Below are 10,340 nucleotides of genomic sequence, written 5' to 3'. Positions count from 1 at the left end.
TCAGTGGCCCCCCACACTTCCTTCCCGATGCGGGTCCCTCATTCAGGCACCAAGTGCCTTTGAACAAGGGAGACCCCCCAGTGGAGCTGGGAAGCAGCATGCACAATTTTTCCTACCCTGCTTCCTCTGCAGGAACAGGGCCGCCTTCCGCACGGCTAATTGCAGCTCGGGTGGGAAAAAGCCCTTAATTGGGAGTTAATTGCCCAGTTAAGGGCCTCAACTGGTGGCGGGGCTGGAAAGCCATTCACAGGCTTCCTGTTCCAGACTAAATTTCAGCTAAGGCGGTGACCACCCCCGCCTCCATCCCACCCGATTTTATGCTCTCCCCACATCCAAACCCATTGTGGAGAACAGCATAAAATTCCACACCTTAATTCTGTTTTTTCTCTCCACAGAGACCGCCTGACCTGCTATTTCCAGCACTTCCTGTTTTTATTTTCTTCACCTACCCTCTTTCTGCAGTCTGTTTCTGGTCTATTGCCAGCACCAGATAAAGCAAGCCAGTAATATCTTTACATAATTTATACAAACAGGAATCTATGTCATTAAACACCCAGCTGGTAGGGAGTCATAAGGATACAGATTTAAAAAGTCAAAGCATTTAAAGAATGCTTTTCTGAATACCTGTGTCTAAGGAAGAAATGATAATTAATAGCACAAACTATAGGAAATATCACAAGTTATCAATGCAACGTGCTTGATTGTTCCATATATAATGCATAATGTAAGGACTGTGCAATAAACCATAGCTGTATAAAACAATCACAGATCAAAGGTTACAAAAATGACTGGTATTTTATCACTCAGTGCTGCAGAGCAAGACATCTATAAGTTCTGAGTCTTGCTCTGCTCACTTCTCGATCTGAGTTCTGTCAGTCATGGAGGCTAATGAGTGAAGACTGGTATCTCTCAGCAGAAGAGAATGCTGCCGTAATCTCTTGTTGGCCAGTTACACAGGGCATTGATGCTGTGCTCTGCTTGGTCCCTTTCTGTTACAGTTTTTTTGTGCAATGTACCTGGAGTACAGCATTCTGTTTTGGGTACAGGCATGATATGCTTGCCTGGTGTCAAATCTGGCTGAGTTGGTAGCACTTGCACCTCTAAGACAAAAGGTTGTAGGTTTAAATCCCATACCAGAGACTGGAGGACAAAAATTTAGGCTGGCACTGCAGGGCAGTAGTGAGGGAGTGCTGCAGTGTCAGAGGTGCCATCTTTCCAAAGAGATATTAAACCAAGTGTCAACTGTTTTCTCAGGTGGATGTAAAAGACACTATTTCAAAGAACAGCAGACGGAGTTCTCCCTGTTTGGGATAGAAATGCAAATCTGTACGAATATGTCTCCTGGTTTGCTGTAGTCATGCAACCTCTACCATGAGGCACTCTCTGCAGGCAGCCATCGCAAGGGAGTTCAATAAAGACACAGTACAAGCAAGGGTGTTGTCCTGTGAGCTCGTAACACTCTGGGTGTCCTGGCCAATATTCATCCCTCAATCAACATCACTAGAATAGATGATCTGCTCATTATCACATTGCTGTTTATGGGCACACAAATTGGCTGTCTGGTTTCCTACAACAACGACTACACTTCAAATTAAAAGTACTCCATTGACTGGAAAGTGGTTCTGGATGTCGTGAAATGGAAGCCTTTTCATTCCATGATAATTGCTCTCAGAAATTGTTAACAGGATCAGGTTCTCCAGTCTTATCAAGTGACCTCCCGAGCGGTAGGTGGCGATGTTGCAGGAGGAGCGGCAGAGGAGGGACTGGGGGCGGGGAGTGAGCCGCTCTTGGGGACGATGTGGCTGCTCTAGTCTGACGCGGTGTGTTGTCAGTTGCGGGGAGGAGGTAGGAACGGGATAGAGGGAAGAGGATGAGGAGCCAGACAGAAGGCAGCACCGGCAGGGACAAGCGGTGAGTAACATCGGGCACAAATATAAATAATCTGCCGCGGGCGGTCACCAGGCCCCTCCCCGGCACAGGAGCTTCGAAGGGCCGGTAAGCGAGCAGGAAAGAGTCGGTGTCACTGGCATGTGGCAGCGTCTCCAACAGGCCCCGGGCTCACCCACTCTCTTAGTCGGTTCAGAAGACCGCCACCACCACCCCACACCGGGCGGCTTCATTTGACAGAGAAAGCAGGTATGGAGCTCATGACAGCATTCACTGTCATCGGCTGTTGAGAGCTCGGTTTCCACTAACCCTATAAGCCGGTTTCAGGCAAAAGGGGTCTGACTAGCTCCTCCCGCTAATAACCTTGAATCCCAATTGTTGAGAACCTGTTTTGTTTCCTCCCTGAATCCTGTTACAACCTCTTACTCCGCCCACACACCTGCTCCACAAACTTGCCTCCCTGTTTTTATTTAATTAGTGAAAACTTCCTCCTGCACTTTTTTTATCGCCCTTAATTTGCATGATATAGCCCCTGATGTTTAAGGTGGCGAAAAACTTCCGTGAATCCGACCTTGTAAAAGTAAATTTTATTTTCATTGTGTGAAGAAAGTGTACATTTCAGAAGTTCAACTAATATAATTGGCATTAACTGTGTAGAGATATGTTTATTTTCATCGTCTGTATTATGGAAGCATTCAACTTTATCAGTTTTATGGAAACATTTCAACTTGAGCCATGCCAGGGTGCGGGTGGTTGCAAAAGAGGAGGTGGCATTGCTCTATTGATCAAGGAGTCAATTAATGCAGGAAGGAGGGATGATATCTTCGAAGGTTCCTCAAATGAGGCCATATGGGTAGAACTTAAAAACAAAAATCACTTGGCTGGGTGTGTACTACAGGCTTCCAAACAGTCAGGGAGGGATAGAGGAGCCGATATGTAGGCGACACCGACCACTCCCTGGTGTGCAGCAAGGTTAGACTCAAACCCAAGAAGCTGCATCACTCCAAGCAGAAGGACCACCCGCGCATCAACACGAGCAGAATTTCTTATCCACAGCTGTTACAAAAATTTCTAAATGCACTTGTAACAGCCCTTCAAAACACTCCCACAGGGGATGCTGAGACCAAGTGTGCCCACATCAGCGACACCATCTATGACTCAGCAATGACCACCTATGGCAAACGTGCGAAGAGAAATGCAGACTGCTTTCAATCTCATTTTGAAGAGCTGGAACCTGTCATAGCCGCTAAGCGCATTGCACTGTTGAACTACAAGAAAGCCCCCAGCGAGTTAACATCCGTAGCACTTAAAGCGGCCAGAAGCACTGCACAAAGAACAGCCAGGCGCTGCGCAAATGACTACTGGCAACACCTATGCAGTCATATTCAGCTGGCCTCAGACACCGGAAACATCAGAGGAATGTATGATGGCATTAAGAGAGCATTTGGGCCAACCATCAAGAAGATTGCCCCCCTCAAATCTAAATCAGGGGACACAATCACTGACCAACGCAAGCAAATGGACCGCTGGGTGGAACACTACCAAGAACTGTACTCCAGGGACAATATTGTCACTGAGACTGCCCTCAATGCAGCCCAGCCTCTCCCAGTCATGGATGAGCTGGACATACAGCCAACCAAATCGGAACTCAGTGATGCCATTGATTCTCTAGCCAGTGGAAAAGCCCCTGGGAAGGACCGCGTTACCCCTGAAATAATCAAGAGTGCCAAGCCTGCTATACTCTCAGCACTCCATGAACTGCTTTGCCTGTGCTGGGACGAGGGAGCAGTACCACAGGACATGCGCAATGCCAATATCATCACTCTCTATAAAAACAAAGGTGACTGCAACAACTACCGTGGAATCTCCCTGCTCAGCATAGTGGGGAAAGTCTTTGCTCGAGTCGCTTTAAACAGGCTCCAGAAGCTGGCAGAGCGCATCTACCCTGAGGCGCAGTGTGGCTTTCGTGCAGAGATCGACCATTGACATGCTGTTCTCCCTTCGTCAGATACAGGAGAAATGCCGCGAACAACAGATGCCCCTCTGCGTTGCTTTCATTGATCTCACCAAAGCCTTTGACCTCGTCAGCAGACGTGGTCTCTTCAGACTACTAGAAAAGATTGGATGTCCACCAAAGCTACTAAGTATCATCACCTCGTTCCATGACAAGTGGGAGTCATTCAAAGAGGAAATAACAAGAGTTCAGAGCCAATATGTTCCCGTTAAGGTGAAGGGTAGGATTAACAAGTCCAGGGAACCGTGTCTGTCAAGGGATGTGGGGGATTGGATCAGGGGAAAAAAGGAGGCTTATGGCAGATTCAGAGGGCTGAAAACAGTGGAGGCCCTAGAGGAGTATAGAAAGTGTAGCAGGGGTACTTAAAATAGTAATTAGGAGAGCGAAGAGGGGGCATGAAAAAACACTGGCGGACAAGATAAAGGAAAATCCTAAGGCATTCTATAAGGGCAAGAGAATAACTAGGGAAAGAGTAGGGCCCATTTGGGACCAAAGAGGCAATCTGTGTGTGGAGCTGGAGGTCATAGGTGAGGCTTTGAATGATTACTTTTCATCTGTGTTCATTATGAAGGACGATGTAGATGTGGAGATCAGGGAGGGGGATTGCGATATACGTAAACAAATTAGCATTGAAAGGGAGGAGGTATTAACAGTTTTAGCAGGCTTAAAATTGGATAAATGCCCAACCCCAGATGAGATGTATCCCAGGCGGTTATATGAGACAACGGAGGAGATTGCAGAGGCTCTGACACAAATTTTCAAATCCTTTCTGGCCACAGGAGAGGTGCCAGAGGACTGGAGGACAGCGAATGTGGTAACATTATTTAAGAAGGGTAGTAGGGATAAACCAGGCAATTACACGCCAGTGAGTCTAACGTCAGTGGTAGGGAAACTATTGGAAAAAATTCTGAGCGACAGGATTAATCTCCACTTGGGAGAGGCAGGCATAAATCGGATAGTCAGCATGACTTTGTCAGGGGGAGATTGTGTCTAACAAATTTGATTGAATTTTTCAGGGAGGTGATTAGGTGTGTCGATGAGGGTAAAGCAGTTGATGAAGTCTACATGGACTTCAGTAAGGCTTTTGATAAGGTTCCGCATGGGAGGTTGGTCAAGAAGGTAAGAGCCCATGGGATTGGGGGCAGATTGGATCCAAAATTGGCTTAGTAGTAAGAGGCAGAGGGTGATGTTCAAGGGTTGTTTTTGCAATTGGAAGCCTGTGACTAGTGGTGTACTGCAGGGATTGGTACTGGGACCCTTGCTGCTTGTAGTGATTCATACAAAATTATGAGGGGCATTGATAGGGTAGATGGGGCGAAACGTCTTCCGTTAGCGGAGGTGTCAATAACCAGGGGGCATAGATTTAAGGTAAGGGCAGGAGGTTTAGAGGGGATTTGAGGGAAAAAAAATTTCACCCAGAGGGTGGTTGGAATCTGAAACACACTGCCTGAAGGGGTGGTCGAGGCAGGAACCCTCAACATTTAAGAAGTATTTAGATGAGCACTTGAAATGCCATAGCATACAAGACTACGTGCCAATTGCTGGAAAATGGGATTAGAATAAATAGGTGCTTGATGGGTGGCACAGACACGATGGGCTGAAGGGCCTTTTTCTGTGCTGTATGACTCTAACTGGATGGGACTATATTCATTTTATTCCTGACATGTTTTTTTTGCCAAATATGCACAGTTACATCTATTTTTACCAACTGTTTGGAGGTGAATGTTATTACTAACTGGTGGGGTGGATGCAATCAGATTATTTACTGATTTGCTTTCGGAAATTCACTTTTGAAATGTGTCGTATTTGATGTATCTGTGTATGGGATGGGGAGGTTCTGGAGTGTAAATTGCTTTTGATTTGTCTTGCATGTAAATTACATGCTTGATTTTTTTTTTCCCTCAGAGGCAAGCACCTGCAATAAATAATCAAAAATGTGAAAGGGGTTGGAAGTTGCGTTTGTCTGGACCCATTTCATAAGATAATATTTCAAATGTACATTTTTATCTTTCCATGTAGAAGCTGTATGAACAAATAACACTCTGTTTGCATATTTCAAAATTGCTGCTATTTGCAATTTTATTTCTCTCTCCTTTCCAGTTGTACATCCATATTCAGACCAGCAGCCATCACTGCATTGCATTGCTGGGGTGGTGCTGTAATGATGTGGGGCAAGGGTTATGACAACTGTCAATGCTGCTCAAATTTGTTAGTCTGTCTCCAAGTTTTGGCACAAAACGTTGTTTACAGGAGAAGGGAAGGAGGTTTGTGCAGCAGCACAACTTTGTGTCCATCATGACTGAGAATAGTGCTTTGACTTTCACTTTGTCCTATTTAGCAAGTAGCAAATGACATAATCTGTGACATATTACTGTGATCTTCCTTGTAAAATATTTTTGGCACTATCGTGGGACCGTGTCATTAATAGATACAGTACAAACTGGGAATGAAAATAACATTATAGTTGGTGTTTATTCTGGAGCTGTGCTGCAAATTGTGTATAGCGTTCTAAAACTTGCACTGAAATTTGTTGCATTTAGACATGTACGTATTTATGCATGACCCAAAATTCTATGGAAAACTTTAGTGCAGCCATAGACTAGAAAACAAACAGGTGGTGAGAAAAATGCCGCATTACAGCCGTTCATGGTACCATAATATAAAAGCAAAACACTGCAGATGCTGGAAATCTGAAAAACAAGAATTGCTGGAAATACTCAGCAGGTCTGGCAGCATCTGTGGAGAGAGAAGCAGAGTTACGTTTCAGGTTATTAGAAGGGTCACTGACCTGAAACGTTAACTCTGCTTCTCTGTCCACAGATGCTGCCAGACCTGCTGAGTATTTCCAGCATTTCTTGTTTTTATTTGGTTCATAGTACCAGGTGGGTAACAAGGTAATTGTGCATGAGCAAGGCTATCCAGCCCATTTTAATTTATCCATCCATTCAAAAGAATTCTAAAGTTTGAGCATTTCAGCATGGGCGGCACAGTGGCGCAGTGGTTAGCACTGCAGCCTCACAGCTCCAGGGACCCGGGTTCGATTCTGGGTACTGCCTGTGCGGAGTTTGCAAGTTCTCCCTGTGTCTGCGTGGGTTTCCTCCGGGTGCTCCGGTTTCCTCCCACATGCCAAAGACTTGCAGGTTGATAGGTTAATTGGCCATTATAAATTGACCCTAGTATAGGTAGGTGGTAGGGAAATATACAGGGACAGGTGGGGATGTGATAGGAATATGGGATTAGTGTAGGATTAGTATAAATGGGTGGTTGATGGTCGGCACAGACTCGGTGGGCCGAAGGGCCTGTTTCAGTGCTGTATCTCTAAACTAAACTAATTGTTCTTTTATAGTTGGAATGTGTGTCCTTGACCTACTCTCTCAGTTTAATTCATAGTAATATATCTTTTCCATTCCCTTAACTATCATGTACCTGCTTTAAAATAGATTCCTGGATATCACCAGTCTTTCCTCCATAGTTCAGACTTTTAAACCAAGGAGTCAGCTTCAGTGTAGTGTCTACAACACAAAAGCAAAATACTGCAGATGCTGGAAAGTTGAGATAAAAACAGAAAATGCTGGAAATACTCAGCAGATCTGGGAGCATCTGTGGAGAGAAAAGCAGAGTTAACATTTCAGGTCTGTGACCTTTCATCAGAACTGAGTGTCTTAGGCAGAACTGGATGCAATATTTACGTTGCAGTCTGACTTGAGCACTACACATTTTAACTGCAACATCCTGTGACATATTTTGTTGATTACTGCTCTGCATTGGTTAGACATGTTTTGAGCCAAATCTGCAATGACTCCTTGGTCTTTGTCAGTTGTATCAAATTTTTATGCCAAATAACCTTGAATTATCAGAAGTAGACTACAGCACACTGTAATTTTTTAAGTGATTGAATAAAATTCAGTCCAAAACAGGATTATATGAATTGACAAATTTAAATTCTGCAAAGTGCAGTACGAGGCTATAAATCTATAAACCGTTCAAAAACAGCAAGTCAAAGCTTCAGTGATTTATGAACTTTCCCTGAACCCTGAGGGTTGGTTAAGCCCTTTAGTCTGCAGTATCTTTTGTTTTGAATATTATATATTTCAGATCTAGCATGTTGAAGTTCATTTCTTAGGACTGTACTTGCAAAATCTGGATGATTGCTTGAAGACTGAGTATCTGGATGTTCAGAAATTGACCATCACAAAATTATTTGTTGGCATGAGTGACCCAAAGAAATTCCCGATTATTTTCAGTATGTTAATGTTTTTAATTAGTTCTTTTTGATATAAATACACCAGTATCATTGCAAAGATTGAGCTTAGTGCCAATATGGCACTATTGGTGGCATTTTAACCCAAAGACTAATAGCATCATGTGAGCAGTGCTTGTCAGCACATTAGCAGGGAACACCGCCATAAATATTTGTTAAAGAATAATTGATACTTTGCAATGTGTTTCAAATGAATAATTCAATTTTAGTCAGGAGTACAGATGCATAACATATCCTGTTCCTAATACCATGTGAGGAAAGTGAATGATATTCAGGAAGATACATAATAAATATATGCCAGTGTAAAACAAGTTTAAAAAGGTGCTAAGCTGTCTACTATATTAGCTGGCCCCATATTTAAAGTGCAGTTAGAGATTAATGAAGATGCAACTTGCGCATTAGGTTTTGAAGTAAATCTCATTTTAGCCCTTAGATGTGTTCCCGCCTTGAAATGGAGTTGTGTTTTTGTTCTATACAATCTGTACAAGATGATTTAAATGCTGGAAAGTTTATTTTTAAACCTGTGGTGGAATGTGCCAGAGTTGATGGCAGCCTAACATGGCATTGCTTTGTATGCTGGCTTTATTAAAAGGGTCCTCAATGAAGTCACCTCTGAGCTTGCTTTTTTTTGAGATAAGAGCCTCAGCCTCTTCAGTCTTTCCTAATAGTTGTAACCTCATTTCTGGTATCCTTTTAACCTTTTTCTTTTGCACCTTTCCGTTGCTTTTATATCCTTTTGGTAACGTGGAGACCTGAACGATGCACATTATACTTAGGTGTGGTATAGTCAAGATTCTATACTGGCTCAATTGGCGGAGCCATCAAAATATATTTAGTCCAAAAGCAAAATAACATGGATGCTGGAAATTGAAATAAAAACAGAAAATGCTGGAAATACTCAGCAGGTCAAGCAGCATCTGGAGAGATAAACAGAGTTAACGTTCCAGATCAATGACCTTTTATCAGTCATCAACCTGAAACGTTGCCTCTGTTTTTCTCTCCACAGATACTGCTATACCTGCTGAGTATTTCCAGCATTTTCTGAACATGTATTTAGTGTTCAGTGGAAAATTTCATACTGAAGCAGGAAATAATCTTCTGAGATTGATGATGAGGCACATTGTTCCTGCACTTGACTCACTCCTCTACAACAATCAGCTACCTGATCTGACTATTTCATGCAAATAGGGAAGCGATGGATAACATCATTTGATTGAACACAAAATTCATTCATCATCATCCCTGCCACACCCCCACCGCCCAACCCTGCCAAAAATCTAAAATACTGGAAGGAAAGAAAGAAAGGGCTTGCATTTATCTCGCACCTTTTCACAACCTGAGGAGTCCCAATGCGCTTTACAGCTGATAGTTTTTTTTTGAAATACTTATACTGTCAGGAAATGTGGCATTCAATTTGCATGTCTAGCTCCCATAAACAACAGTGAAACACAGTGACCAGATGATGTCGTTTTTTGTGATGTTGGTTACAGGTTAAATAACGTCTCCAGCTGTGAGATAACGTCCTGCTTTTCTTTGAATAATGCCGTGGAATCTTCTACTTGCACCTGAGAGTGGAGATGGCACCCTGGTGTAACATCTTATCTGAAAGCCGGCACCTCCAGCAGTATTCCCTCAGTACTGCAACAAGGTGTCATCTGGAATATGTGCTGAAGTCTCTGCAATGGGGCTTGAGACCTAAAACTTTGACTTAGGCGAGAGTGCTATCACTGAGTTAAGATTGACACCCCCATCAGTAGTATACCATTAGATAGGACTTCAAAAGATACTGGCTGTAAATGGGTAGCACCAGTTGACTCTGTTTCTGTTTAATTATTTTGTACCTATACACCAAACATAAAGGAGGTTGGTATTGTACAGACTGTTACGATAGGTGAGGAGGGGTTGAAGGGTTCCCATCTTGTCCCTCCTTGTTTGACCACAGCAGGTTTATTTTTTAACGTGGATATGCTTGCCAATTCAGTGAGTGTTTAACTATTTCCGTGCTACAATCATAAAAGGAACCAATTTGGACAGGTTTTCTTGAGTTTAACAAAGAGGTTAGCTTTATTGTACCTAAACCAATCTAAGTAAAATAAATTATGCTCCAACTTTCTCTCTCTCACACACACACACATACACACTCGAGGTTCACGCGCACGCACAAATGGGCTACAGAGT

The 10,340-nt window shown here is 43.3% G+C and overlaps 1 protein-coding gene across 2 annotated transcripts in view; it reads left to right on the top strand.

Moving 5' to 3' along the window:
- Nucleotides 1–1,795: 1,795 nt before the first annotated feature.
- nipa2 (NIPA magnesium transporter 2) overlaps nucleotides 1,796–10,340 on the top strand; it is a 42,772-nt gene continuing 34,227 nt past the window's right edge. For both annotated transcript variants that reach the window (XM_068033257.1, XM_068033258.1), the window contains exon 1: nucleotides 1,796–1,911. The gene's annotated coding sequence lies outside the window, so the exon portion shown is untranslated. The remainder of the gene's footprint in view (nucleotides 1,912–10,340) is intronic.

Source organism: Heterodontus francisci, chromosome 6, assembly GCF_036365525.1.
Source record: "Heterodontus francisci isolate sHetFra1 chromosome 6, sHetFra1.hap1, whole genome shotgun sequence".
Classification (NCBI taxonomy): domain Eukaryota; kingdom Metazoa; phylum Chordata; class Chondrichthyes; order Heterodontiformes; family Heterodontidae; genus Heterodontus; species Heterodontus francisci.
The sequence above is the reverse complement of the archived record's forward strand: the minus strand, read 5'-3'. Positions and strand labels throughout refer to the sequence as shown.